Source organism: Dinoponera quadriceps, unplaced genomic scaffold, assembly GCF_001313825.1.
Source record: "Dinoponera quadriceps isolate SergipeBrazil2010 unplaced genomic scaffold, ASM131382v1 scaffold3676, whole genome shotgun sequence".
NCBI classification, from domain to species: Eukaryota; Metazoa; Arthropoda; class Insecta; order Hymenoptera; family Formicidae; genus Dinoponera; species Dinoponera quadriceps.
This window is the reverse complement of record NW_014559267.1, coordinates 1002484-1017404: the sequence shown is the minus strand read 5'-3', so window position 1 is coordinate 1017404 and position 14921 is coordinate 1002484. Positions and strand designations below refer to the sequence as shown.

Sequence of the window (14921 nt, the reverse complement as noted above, 5' to 3'; positions counted from 1 at the left end):
CCACTCACCGCCTGTGACCGTATTCGACGAATTGTTACGGCCATCCCGCGCCCGAGATACCAGATGAGAGTAACATTACATAACCGTGCGCGGGTCTGTCGTTTACATCGAAAGGTACGTGAAACGCACAGATATGAACCTACTAATGCATCCTCTCTCCTTCTCTCTCTCTCTCTCCCCCTCTCTCCTACCACACACAGGTCCAATTTCTCACGGTAAAAATTTAATATGTCGACAATAAATTATTCCTCATCGTTTCAATGATACACGATATATAATGTTTGTGGCGACTGGATAATTGAAATACCGATTTTCCATCGGGTATTTATTAATATGGACGCACGGACGTTGAACAAAGCACGATACGTTTTCGTCCAAGCCGCGCTTTCGGTATTAAATATCGTTCATTCATCAAGACTCATTTACCGGGAGGATTTTTGTCCGAAGGTATCAACGATATTGTATCGTACGCGGGGAACTCGCAGAGAGATGGACGATACAGCCCGAATGTATCGACACATCGTGCCGATACGTATCTCGGGGATGAAAATATCGATATAGGAAATATATCGAACGTCCGGTATCAATATCGATACTTGAATTACATAAAAATATTAAATTAAAAGTAGAGAGCTGGCAAAGTTACTTTTGAATAATGTAACGTCGTTACCAAGTCGTTACTGAAAAAAGTAACTTATAATGGCAACGGCATTAGAAGTAACACTGCGTTATTTTCTATACTAACACTGATTAAAAGTATGCTGTTATATAAATTTAATTATGCGAATGGCATGTATTTATAATAATGTTTACATCATTATGCTGGTATTATTTTCTGAATAAAAAATATACATTTTAAATGAAATTTTTTTACTTATAAAATAAATGACATTTTTTTGTACATTACGACGTGTAATAATAATTTATAATTACGTTATAACTACTAATCTCAGGTCGCACCTCAACCTGAAGAAGAAAATTTTTAACGAGACAAATTTGTGAAGGCGCTAATGAAGATCAAGAATGAAAATCAGAATGAAAATCAAATATTTATAAATGCCAGCCGTTGAGATTGACAATAATAATGTAAAAAGAATAACTGATTTATGTCAGCACACGTCAATCTATTTCGCTTTTCGGTCATTAGTTTATCTGCTTTAGAAAATAGCCTTTCAGAAGGAACTGAAGTCGCAATTAACTTAAAAATTAATAAAGTTCATATGGGTCGAATCCATCCGCAAGAAGCATCTTGTAGATTTTCAAGTTTTTCGACTAAGCACTTTTATTCTCACAATAACTTAGAAAATATTTAAAAGTAAATAAAATATATCGCAAAATATGTAAAATACCTGAAATATAACACTTTACAAATGTGTTGGCATTAGAATACGGATCCGGTCGGATTCGACCAATCTTGCTGTCTGAGAGTTAACGACTGATACTTAATTACTAAAGCTTTCAGATGAGCCATCAAGGGACAGTCAAGTCGAGAAAATAATCGGCTTCATGTGCGGTCAACATAGGCGTATCGAAGTTCGATATTCAGAGGTCGCGTATTGATACGTGGTAATATCGAGCGGCAAAATATCGATACAAAATATCGAACTTCGATACTATATTGACCGCTCATGATGGCGATTACATTTCAAAAGTAAAATATACTAAATATAATCGATAATTAAAATATCAATATTTGAAGTGTATCGATACTATACCGTCCATCTCTAGAAGATCTCCAGAGCTCGCTTCTCGAAATGAAAGGCGTCGCGCGACGTTTTCCCCCACGAAGTCCTCCGAAAGCAGGTTGTAATAGCGAAGTTTCCAAACGGAAGCCAATATCGGCTTTAGGATATCCTCTCTTGTCGCGCTCATCTGCGTGTCAAGTCGATTCAATCGTCCAAATTACATCTACCCACTGCATCTCCCGCGGCTATCAAAACGAAGTTTGTCCCTCTCCGACCGCGATGACATCGAGGCGTCGTGCTAAATTAAACGGTCGACACCCTCCGGTCGTTAGCGCCGACGGTGGGCGGACAGGAGGCAGGAGGGGATTACAAAGCGTTTGATGCCGCGAGGAAGAAAGTGACGAACTTCGGCGGGGAGCGAAAATCCCGAGTGCTGCGAAGAGAAAGAAGGAGAACGCGAAGGCTGCGAGAGAGGGGGCGGTTAAGAGGCGACACGGCCAGTTCTTGGCATCCAGGGAGATGAGAAGAAGCCGTCCAGGGCGGCTAACTAAAGAGGCGCTAATTGCAGCCGGGAGAACGCAGGCAGGCTCAAGTCGAGCCTATTCTTTTTCTTCGCCTCCTAATTTCGCTCTCTCCTTTCCTCTCTCTCTCTCTCTCTCTCTTTCCTTTTCCAACACCCTCTCTTTTCTCCGTAGCCCTTTCCGTCGGACGACAACGTCGGCATTTCCGTCGTTCTCGTCCACGTCGTCCTCCTCCTTGTTGTCGTCGTTGTTGTCGACGTCGTTCTCTCGCGCGCGCGCGCGCGCACGTTATAAAATAGGTTGAGCGCGCGCGAGACGAGCCCTATAAATTCCGTGAGCGCACGCCGAGGGGATGGCTAGCAACGGCTGTGTGTATATACCTATATATACATATATATATATGTATATATATATATATATATGTACTCACGGACGACAAAGTTTGCGCGGAACCGAGGACAATCTCCTCCACGCCCGACACGCGCTCCCGCTGCCCTTTTCGACCCGACCCGGATTCCCGCGCGTCCCGATCGCAGGCCCAATTACCGCGCTGGCAGCGCGCGCGAAGGGCGGCCGACTCGCGGTCTAACGGGAATTAGGTGGCTCGTGGAATGTAACTATCGCCTGTGGAATCCCAGTTCATTTTTAATGGGGTGCGGCCGGCCGGTGGAATCGAGTGAACTGGATCCTCCGACTGTGCCGCGACTTCGTTCCCTCTCCGCTCTGCTCCCTCCCGCCGCGAACAGTCGGCGGTATCGTCAATTTTTAACATTTCGCACTCGCCGGTTCTTCGATCGTTCGTCGAGTAGACCCGTCAATCTTTATCAAGCTAATTGGCAGAATCGGTACGATAACGGCGCTAAATATGGCCGAGATCGAAGATTTTATAAAATCACCTGTATCGTCCCGATTGTGTTCTTTGTAATAACTCGATGAAACTCGTTTATTAAGCAGGGATCAGGGGAAAGGATGGCGAAGTGAATAAAATGACGATTTCCTAATTTGTCTGAGCTGAATAACGAACAACGAGTCGGTGCCTAACTCATTAGAGGCTTTTAAATGGTAATAAATATTATGTTGTACAGTTTAACTTCAATTTGTCAACGATAGTATAAGTAATATGATATGAAATGTAGTTTAGATGCACCTATACAAAATTTTGCAGTATTAAATCTTTATAAATAATTACACAATAATTCTACAAAACTGCTGTATGTAATTATTTTATAAATATATAGAAAAATTTATTTCTGATCATCATCTTATTCACGTATTAGGGAGATGACGAAATTGACACGTTTTCAAAACGTTTAAATGAAACAGAATTCTAATTTATTTCCAGTTCATGTAGATGATAGGTGAGGCTTTAACTACTTAGAAAAAAATTGATCATTATTTCTACATCACTCCGGAAATGAGGGAAAATCGACATCTTTAAGGTCGTCATCTTATTCTCTTATCTTCTATTTACTGGCGTAATATAGGCTCAGTTTCGATTTCTAGTAAACAGTACTAGATGCCAATACCGATTTAATATTGGTGAAATACTGGAATGAGCCGAATAAGTCAAGATTCGAAAGAAAGTACTGTGACCGTATCAATTCCCAATACTGCAAAAATATCAAAAATGATCGATTCACAGTACTGGAACAGTACCGATTCCTAATAATGGTTATTATTACTCTGTACAATTGTTAATATCACAACCACAATGAAAAGAAGAGTCAAAATATAGCCAGGGATACTTGTTCACACTCGCAAATGTCCATTTTTAATGTCATATAAAATGAAAGCACATCGAAGCAAAATCGGCTGGAATCCAACCCGGGACATCTTCTCTTGCCAGGCAGCTTCCGTTTTTACCACTCAGCTATTTAAGCCTTCACATTAGCGATATCTTCCGCTCTCCTATTTAAGACATTGGTGATCCTAACGTGAAATCCAATCCATATTTCAGTACCTAAATTGTTATCTCGCCAGTCACCAGTACTTAGTTTCGAATATATACGATTCCTTACACGGATCCATTCTACTCGCTTAGCGTATCGTTCTCATTTCGGGAACGTACGGCGAAAATTTGGGCTACGATATTGTCGTCCTGGTTATTCGGAACACGGGCACGATGTGCGGTGCCCGACTGCGCTGTTAAATATAAATATACGCGCTGTGCCGCGTGACGGCCGCGTTTTGCCGGTCTATCGTGAGACGGGAATAATTATCCGGTTATCGAGACGCGCCCGCATTGCGCGTGCATCATGCGGAAACGCGCGCACCAGTGTCAATAATTAATTTAAATAGTACCGAACGTCACCGGCCGCTGGCGGGGCCAGCTGGGAGAAAAATTCGGCCGTAATATCGCCGCGCCGCGTGGATCGCGTTCAATACGCGCGATTACACCTGCGTTCCGCGAGCGAGCGAGCGAGCACGCGCGCGCACGGTCGTCATTTTTGCAATTCTCCAGTCGCAATATCATTCGCGAGCCAACGGCAGAATTAGCATTTCGAGGCGTAACGTCCGCGATAAAATCCAGATAATTTCACGTTCAACGGATGGACGTTTCGCTTCTCTCTCTCTCTCTCTCTTTCTCTCGTGCGGATGCGAAGCCATCGAAACAATGGAAACCTCTCGCCAATCACCGGCTTGCCCGCATAGAAATTTCCCATAATCTTTCCCAAATACAGCAAAGATTCCTATTGAAGTTACGCAGAATTGTCAAGAAATAGCTCATCCCGCTGCAATAGAGGAGAAGATGGTTGTTATGACCTTTGCTTTACATTATGTAGAATAACTTTGTAAATAATCAATATTTTAAATTGAAAATTTAAGGATTGCATTCTTCAAAATGTTGTTCAATCGATTCTGGATTCGAATCTGTGAAATATTTATTACTTGGGATGTTATTTATAAAAATACGGCGACACTGCTGAATGAATCGAAGAGGAACAGGAGTGGTAATGTGTTCCCTTCCCCCTTACTAAGATAGATCTAAAAAGTTGGTTTTGTTTAAAAACGCACATTTCGAAATGCTCGTAAGTTAAATTTAAGTTATAACAAATAAAGTTATAACAAATGCCAGCTTTTGTGTATTGACATATTAGCGCCACTGTATAGCGGCGGGCTGCTAAACAAATAATTCCACAAATAATCATTGAAATTCGCCACCGAATAGTGGAGATATTAAGTAAGGCCACCTATCTTATTATATCTACAATGGCTATCATACTACCTTCTCCTCTACCAATAGGGAGTTTCTATTCTCAAACAAAGGATAAAGTCTCTTTCCCGCGATGTTGATTCTCTGTGCGCTGCGACTCGCTTCATGTCACTCACGTAACTGTCGTTGCCAGAGTCGAGTGACAGTTCGACCGAATATCACAGAGTGGTTTAATTTCATAAACGGAATTGTATTTTTAATATTACTGCACTGCAAATCCAATTATGTTATTTTAGCTCAGCCTTCCCTTATGCATTTCTTATCATTTTAAATCACATCTTTAATATGATTGGACATATTAATTTATAATTCAATACGATTAAATAATTTAAACGGCATAAAACGACAAAAAACGTGTGAGAAGAGTTTCACTCAATGGATTTATAATGTATGCCTAATTATAATATAATGTATGCTTAATAGCGCGCGCGTAGTAAATTTGTGTATGTATGTTTGTAAATCTTTAAAAGGTTTCGTGTATTTTCATCGTAGTTTCATCGTAGTGCAGAATAGAGACCGGAAAATATCTTTGGAAAAACGTTGGGGTGGCCGAAGTGAGATCTGTTTATGTTCCTCACAAAATAGAATCGTACGTTTGAAACGTTACATTTTCAACCAGAACCTGCGCAGATTTCCCAACTGGAATGCATAATTATTTTGAGAAATGGGAACTGGATCTCATTAGATCCCGAAAAATTTTCTATGTGGGATATTTTCCCGTGGAAGCAATTTTTGGGGGATATAATTGGGATCCACCCCGATTTATCTTATAATAATTATGAATTCTGATCAGAAAGTTTACGCAGGTTCTCTGCTTAGAATTGTAATGTCTCAAACATACGATTCTAAGTGGGAAACCTGAACAGATCCTTTTTGATCATCCTCAACGTTCTCTCAAAGATCCTCTCCCTTGTAGTTTACGCTAAAATTAAACTGAATATACGAAAATCTACTTTAATAGCGGACATAGCATGTGTATGTATATATACATATAAAGCATAAATACTTTAAGTACTTATGCTTTATACATATACACACGCTATGCGTGCTATTAAGTATAACAACATTAAAAATATGACACCGTTTTATTAAACTTTTAATCTGATATTCAGTCAAACTGTCACTCAACTTTGGCGATAACATTCACACGCAATAGCGCAGAGTCAATTAGTATCGCGTAAAAGAGATTTCATGCCATGTTTGTGATAAGAATCCCAGACAGACCAACATCGGGTTATCAGACGTCTTTAAGAGGTCTTAAAGATGTTTTTAAAACGCCATTCCGCCTCCCATTCTCAGACAGCACAACGTCTAAAATCGTGTCATAAAACGTTTTTAAAACGTCTTAAAAACTGTTCATGACGTTTTAAAAACGTTTTATGGCCCGATTTTAGACGTTGTGCCGTTTGGGAATGGGTTTCTGAATTGATATCGTAATAGGATAACCTATCTTGGGAACAAACATTTTGGATATTTTAATCGGAATATATGTTGTATACGGGAAACTTTGAGAAAATTCCTTTGCGACCCACAAAGAAAGTTTTCTAAGATCTATTTGAAATCTACACCGATTTCCCCCTCCCCCTCCTCCCCCAACAAGATAATGGATTCTGATTGGGAAATCCATGAAGATTCGTATTAGAATTGTAATGTTGTAAAAGTACAATTCTAAAAAAAATATCTTATCTGATTCCATTTTCTCCGTCCAAGATTTACCCAAAGTTTTCTGTTTTTTAGATTTCTATTTTATATTTATGTTGAATAAAATATCTGAAGAGCTTTGAAATTTACGTACATTTTACAAGTATAAATACTTAAAAAACGTATATATTCAAACTATTTCAATTATTTTGCCTAACCTCTTTTCGAGATGAATAATAAATGTCTCGAATAAAACAATGTATATTATATTTAATAGCGTGGGCGCGCAGCGTGCGTGTATTTGTAAAGTAATGTAAATGTTTAAAGTGTCTCGTATATTTTACTCCATCGCAGTGTAAAATGGAAATCGGAAAAATCTTTAGGAAAACATTGGGGGTAGCCAAATAGGATCTATTTCTACGTTCCTCCACTTATATTTGAAGCGTTACACTTCTAACCGAGAAATCTACACACAGATTTTCCAATCAGAATCCACAATTATTTTGGAAAATCAGACTGGATCCCAATTAGACCCCGAAGAAATTTTCTATATGCGGCCAATACATTATTCTAACGCGGCTGAAATCTAATTTCTACGCGACGGTATCGAGAGAGAGAGAGGGAAAGAGAGATAGAAAGCGCGATGCAACACACAGACGTATACGAATCAGTGTACGAATCTCCGCGTCTATTAAAAGGTTTTTTCATACGAGGTCGAAAAACGACGCGCGTTCTTTGATGCGACGCCAGCCACGGTCGGTTCACGGACAAAATGCTATATATATATATATATATATATATATATATATATATATATACATATATACTTGCGCGTTTTTCGCGCTGTTGTATCTCGTATGCGTTCGAAATCGAGGCGGCGACGTCGGAACGGACACGCGGCGAAGGATCGCGCGAGATTTCCACGACGTTATAGCGTTAGCCCCGTCGCACTTCTTACGTCACTTATGATTCCTCGCGAGAGACGAATATGTAGTAATAACTACGGGAAAAAGAGGAAACGTCTCGCCGAGGAAACAGAGCGCGCAAATTGGTTTCGTTTGCGCGCGCCGGCTACTGCCGGTTATTCCCAACGCTTTCGAGAGAGAGAGAGACAGACAGAGCGCGCGCGCAAAGTGACCTCTCGAAAATAAATTTCTTCTGAAAATACCGAATCACTCTCTTTACCTCTCTCTCTCTCTTTCCCTTTCTCCCTTTCTCTCCTTTCGCGCGTTCATCCTGCGACCACTTACCCCGTTTCGCGGGATCCATTTTTAATCACGAGCGACACGGCCGCTCGTTTTAGATTCTAACGGGGATCGCCACCGCGCTGTCGATGCTCTCTCTCTCTCTCTCTCTTCGAAAAACGATACCTTGATGTCCCTGCTGCGGCACGATGCTGCACGGCGCGCGATTCGTTTCAGTTTGCCGTGGCGGCGTACGAGACGGAATGCAGTCGATATGCCCACATCGACATCGACGATCGACGAGTGGCGAGTAATGCGTCAATATTGACAGGACGCGTAGACAGGTCACGTTGCGCGCGCGTTTCGCAGCGGCTCGCTCGCTTGCTCGCGTTGTCATTCGTTTACTCGCTCGCCCGCTCGCTCGCTCGCTCGCTCGTCCGGTAGGTTGGTAGGTAGGTAGGTAGGTAGGTTGTCGACGGGCTCGACGATCACGGGCGCAGGAACCCCGCGCGCATCGGTTTATGCCGCCGGATTCTAATTCGTGATTCTAATTCGTGGGTATCGGTGCGGTAGGCCGGTGCGCGCACCCAACGGCACGGGAGAGAATTNGATGGCTCAAATGAAACCCCCCCCCCCCGTCGTGCACCCGGATCAATAGGGCAGACGAAACTTCTCCTACCGCTTTACTCGCCCGCTCGCCGGGTCCAATACGTACACCGTGGCGGTCCTCGTACGTCCATTTCCGGTACCTCGTTCGCCCCGCTCGCCATAAATATACAGCGCAACCGAGCTACCAATTAGCCATCGGGACACCCGTCGGCGACTGCGTCGAGTTCCCCGCGTAAGTTCACTCGGGCTCGCCGAAACCGATCTCCGAAAATCGCAGGAGCTCGGCGGAGGAAAAAGGGTCCTTTTTTCGTGCGCGCTCTCTCCGGCGCCGACGATGAAAAAGCGCGTCGCGTCCGTCCGTGGAGAACTCCGCGTCGGAATTCGCGACGACCGAGAGAGGCTGGACGCGCGTGAAAATTTGTAAACGCGCGAGGCGATGATCCCTACGCGCGCGATGATTTCCCTCGCTTGTGTAAAACTGTCGTCGCTAATTGCTTCGCCGAACTTCCAATTTTACCGAGATTACGACGTCAATCGCACAGTCGACGACACATCGTTAATCGATCGCGCAAACCTCGAGGAAGATCTCTCTCTCTCTCTCTCTCTCTCTCGGTGATTATACACCGTTAATTGCGTGTGTGGGGTAAGTAAGTAAAGGGGGAGGGGGCGATTAACGAGCGTGTGTAATAACGACGATGAATGAAATACCCGAGGCCTAATCGCCGATTGGTAGCTCAGCCGTGAAATTTGTACGCTCGTCGATTAGATACGGATCGCGCACCTGCTATTATGGCTACGGTTTCTACGCAGGATAAATGGAGATCGCGGCCTCTCCCGGCCAAATTCGGGCGGAAGGAAGAATAGATAGAATGAGGGAGAATGAGAGGGGGGAAGAGGGGGAGATAGGGAGGAAGGGAGAGAGAGAGAGAGAGAGAGGGTGAAAAAAAGTGACTGGCATTGTTGCCGCCGCAGCATCCACGGACGATGGGTCCCGGGTAAGTTCATTCGCGAGAGCCGTCTCGAGAACCGGGAAAGAGAGCGACTTCTGCCTGCTGTGTGAACTATTTTCGATTCCGACGGGGCTGATAAAGTAGTGAAGGGACTCGGATGCAATAAAGGCGCCTTTCCGTGAGTCACGTTTCGACGGAACCCGAGGAATCTCTATACCGGTGACCGAAATCATTTATCTCCCCCGTCCTGATATTACATAACGACAATACTTTGTTCCCGCCGTTGGTTAATGAACGACGACTCGTTCTCGCGCGATCGTTCTCGCGATCGTCAGCTGCGAAGATCCTCCGTCACGTGAGCGCGCTCACGACTCGTTGCTCGACTTTTCCAATTAACAATTAGATTAGATCTGTGTCGATAGTTGTCACTTGAAACCCGTCTTATGTGAGATACTCGAATTTCAATTCGGAGTTAGATCTCTGCTTTTCGGTTCAATCGTACGATACGTTTGACGTACTAAATCCGCAAACGCTATTCACCTGAAAAATTCGCATCTAACTCGTAATTAAAATCTGAGTATCTTATTGGAGAGAAGTTTCATTAACGACCAATAATACCGACCGTAAGCTGCCACGTTACCCATATATGACGGTTTTAACAAATATAGGAATAACATTTCACGAACTGTTTATAGAGATATTGAATGAAGATAATAAAATGTCATCTGTACACAAGATGAAAGCACTAAATTAATATTAAGGTGAATGTTCCAATTAGTGACGAAGTAGCCTCATTATGAAAATAAATTAATAAATTATAATAATACATTAAGTGCGTTGAGTACACGTAACTTACTCGTGGGCTTTACGGTAGAAAATAGCTATGCATTCTATATGTTAATAATCTTTCATGCCGAGTCACGAATCGAGTGACTCGTGATCAGCTGTTTCGCGTGTAAAACGTAGAGTAAAACGTACTTGCCGATTTCTAGCAAAAATACAGGCAATAATCAGGAAGCAATTGCGGAGAAACGCAGTGAGACGTTGATTTCGATTAGGATGACGTAAATACGTCCATACGTCGTGCCGTGTAACATTCTTACGCGACGTTATCGCGGCTTTATGTAATTTCTACGAACAACGTTAGCAACGTTTATACGAACGGTTTGTCACGATTAAGCGTTCCTGAGCGCTTACGTGGAAATTGGTACTTCGATAATATATCACGGAAGCGTAAAACCGGCGTTATCGTCATAAACACGCCGACGTGGTAATAATAAGTTAACGCAGATTTAGCACCGGTAAAAAGTACAGCCCACATTTATCGCGACGCTAAATTGTTCTGGCGAAAGTGGGAGGCGGAGTCCGCCTAAAAGACTTATCACTTTCCTCTTGCCCTTACTAATACCCAATCTGCTCTCTCTCTCTCTTTCTCTCTCGCTCTTCGTCGGCTTACGTGTAACAAATTATAAATCTTTTGTAGTAGAACCGAGTAGCGTGATGACTAATCGATCGTATTGTTACGGCCAACACAGCTTCATCTTTTGTGCGCGTTACGCGAGTGGAGAGATTTCTTTTTATTTTATAAGCCTTATATAAAGATTGTTGCAAAGATACAGTTAAAATACGAAACGGTCCTTCCTTCTATTAAACATGAATCATGAATCCATTACACGGGCCAGCAAATTTCGTAACATAAATTGTATCCTTCCTGAATTTCAATTTTTTTTTTATTTATCTTTACGTGTTAAAATAGAAAATGAGGAAAAATTATTTAACTATAGTTCAAGAAATACAGGCTATTTTTCATCTTTATGAATCAATAGTATGAGAGAAGTATGAAAATAAAACAGAAGAACATATTTTTACTATAATTCTTTATTTTTATATTTCACACTACCAAAAAAACTAAAATTCCTTTTAAATATTATATTATTAAGTGACTTTTCACAACAATTTCGAAATAAAAAATGTTACAACGAAAGAATGGAAATAATCTCTTATTTTCCTAGAATGAAAATCTTCCTAAAACATGTGTCCTGTTCATAAACATTTACAGGACTACCATAAACACCATCTCAAAGTAAGAAATTAGAATATTAATAGTTTTAAAAGAGACGATTTCGAAGACATTCTCTCCTCGCTGCATCACGAAAGCCTCAAATATGAAATTTCCTTTTGATTATTATTTACTACGTCGAAGAAATTAGAGCCAAGTTTCCATTCTAATTATTATATTTGTGACCGACACCATAAAATTAACTGGAATTGACGGCTCCGATCCAGGATGCAATATTTATGTCGACCAGCGTTATTAGAGTCGCGACAACTTTCTTCATATAATAGCGCGATAATTATTTTATCGAGTCACCAGCGATGAATAAATTACGGGGACCGCGACGCAACGCGCGTATGAAAACCGGGAAAATAACACGGAAGGCGGGACATCGGCAAAAATGCCGGCAGATAGAAACTAATTATGCATTGATTAAGTAAGTAATTACTGCTCGATCGGCCGACGTCGCAACCGGCGAGCGCGATCGTCCCTCACTCTCCTCCTCCCTCTCTCACCCCCCACCCTCTTTCTCAGAGCGCGCGTCGTCGCGCTCCCGCGGTCATATTCGCGCAATTAACGCGCGATCGTGCAATTAACGCTTCCGCCGGCATTAACGCGCACAACGCTCGGGTTAACTGAGAGGCGGCGGCGGCGGCGACTGACGTGCAACGCGCATTAAATGTCTCGGTATTATTTCTGCGACAATTTCTCATTTCCCCGCGGCCGAGTCAGCCGACGCTAACGTGCCGACGCGATAGCGTCCGCGACAGCGCGCGACGAGGCGGGCACCGTTTCAGAGAAGTGACACGCGGATGCTAATTATTTCGAACGGGCGAGCGAGCCGGCCCCCGAGCTCCTGACTGGGACAACGAGCACGCCCCTGCCGTTGCCCGCACCGCCGCGATAAGGCAACCCGAAACAAATTACACCGGCTCTAAAATTATTACGGGGCCATTTTTTAGCGGTGGCCCCGCGCCTCCGTCCCGACGTCACGGAGATTGAACAGCGTTACCGTTATACCGTTCCGAAAATCGTTTCGCTCCTCCTTCGGCTCCCCCCCCCCCTTTTCACCTCTTCAACCTCGCGGAGTTAAAATGCGTGTCGCAAGTGCGCGCGAAGGAAACCGGCATTTAATCCCGAGGCGAAAACGCGTCGACGTGCGCCTCTCTCTCTTTCTCTCTCTTTCCTCCTGTTTCGCTTTGTTTCTCTCTCTCCCCCCTATTTTTCCGCCCGTCTCTTCCCTTCTTTTCGCGCACGTGAAAATCCGATCCGCGTCGTCGATTAAGTTTTCGAGTAATTACGCGGAGAAATATCATTTCCCCCGGCGCGTAGATTGGGATATCGATGCGCGAATTTAAACGCAGTTCACGCTCGATACCTGAATTAAAAATATCCAAGTTGGAAAACAATCCCGCGGTGGGATCGATAAACGATGCGTGAGCCCGGTAAACATTCGCGTGCGCGTATAAAGTCACATGGTTAACATTGATTGAATGATTTCGATGAAAATATGTGTATCCGATATATCTGGAAAAAAAAAACACCCGCGCGCACGCTCGTCACAGTGGCGCGTTGTTTGTGTGTACACGCGCGCGTCCGCGGGATTTTACGAGTGTGTCGGACCTCTCTCTCTCTCTCTATCTCTCTCTTCCACACGCGGAAACTTGAAATTTCCAGGAGAATCCCCGCCAGAGTTTGAAAATTTATTTCCACGATTGCCGGTTAAATATTACGTTTTAATTTTTCTCTGTATTCGTCCGGTTACGTATTTACCCGCGCTCGACGATTCGAGGCAATCACAACTATCGATTTCCATCGGCGGCCGACCGACCGCCGCTCTCGTCCGCCCGCCCGCTTTTCCCGCGGTAGCAACTTTAAATATTATTTTTACTGTATGTCATACAGCCGAGCGTTGTTCCTCAGAATCGGCTTTTTTCTTCTCATTCATGAACCGATGGGTCTCTCTATTGTCCGCGCGCGTCCTGTTTTGACAATCTTCACGAGACCCGGGTTGAAATTTTGCTACTACCATAAATCCTCCTACAAATTCCATCGGACTTGAAAAGGATCAATGGAGAATTTCGAGATATAATTAAATTTAAATAACATGTAGGTATTTTTTTTTAATTTTTTTTTTTTTAATATAGACATTGTAGCCGAATCGAAATTTTAATCCTATTTTAAGTCTAATTTAGTTCCACATTAAGTCTACATAAAAGTCTTCTGTTGTGTTCCTTTGATGCTGCAAATGGGGAAGTTATCGACGTTTTCTCTACTTGAAGACTTAATGTGGAACTGAAATTTAGACTCTACAGGTCTCTGTATCAACTCGCATTTGTAGCATTAAAGGAATACTTATTATTACAAATAGAAATGTATTTCCGTTTTCTTTCCTTGGGAATCTTGAAGACGTAATGTAAAATTTAAAATTTCGACTCGGGTACTCGAGTTTATGTGTATCGGGGCTCTCTTTTCCACACGCGGAAACTCGGGTACCCAAATCGAAATTTTAAATTCTACGTTACGTCTTCAAATAAGAGAAAACGGCAATAACTTCCCCGTTCGTAATATCAAAAGAGCGCAATAGAAGCCCTTTAACGATTTAATATAAAACTAAATTAGACTCAAAATAAGATTAAAATTTCGACTCGGATACTCGATGTTAAGTCTACTTAATTCTACGTTTAAGCCTTTATGTAGAGAAAACGGAAATAATTTCCCATTTGCAGCATCAAAGGAACACCTTTATTCTTAATTTTAATAAACAATGTATTAATTACATACCTTATTCAATTATAGATAGAATATGTGTAGTAAACGGATATTGAATAATTAATATGGATAAATAATAGAACGGACGGGTAAATAAAGCAATAATCTTTTCTCTCATAACATTTCTCCCTTATTTCTTTTTCTCCTTTTATTATTATTGAAGACCGAATGGATTTGGATATTCAATACAAATGAAGAAGAAGAATTTGTGAGACTAAAGATAACAGTTACATAAACATCAATAGGAATTTAAATTTGCCCTCGGTACAATAACAATACTAAATAGAAC

The 14921-nt window shown here is 42.3% G+C and overlaps 1 protein-coding gene across 1 annotated transcript in view; it reads left to right on the top strand.

The window, feature by feature from the left end:
- The window catches only part of LOC106750260 (tyrosine-protein phosphatase 99A), a 280019-nt gene that overhangs the window by 233895 nt on the left and 31203 nt on the right, over nt 1–14921 (top strand). The window lies entirely within an intron of this gene.